We start from the raw sequence: 212 nt of genomic DNA, 5'->3' as shown, positions 1-212 counted from the left end.
TATTTGGGTCTATATATCAGGTCTGGGGTGAGTGGAACATCTGTCCCATTCAGGGGGAATCCATAACATCACTTTCTTAAAAATGCACCTTTGCTTGAGCCCAGATCAAGGGGCTTGAGTGACATTTTAAAGATGATAAGGTGAGTAAAGTTCAGTCTTAGAGTCTGATGGGGCCAAATGAGTTGGGGGAGGGCATCTGGGGTTCTCAGAGA

The sequence above is a fragment of the Bison bison genome, unplaced genomic scaffold (genome assembly GCF_000754665.1).
Source record: "Bison bison bison isolate TAMUID 2011002044 unplaced genomic scaffold, Bison_UMD1.0 scf7180017830365, whole genome shotgun sequence".
Taxonomy (NCBI): Eukaryota; Metazoa; Chordata; class Mammalia; order Artiodactyla; family Bovidae; genus Bison; species Bison bison.
The sequence above is the reverse complement of the archived record's forward strand: the minus strand, read 5'-3'. Positions refer to the sequence as shown.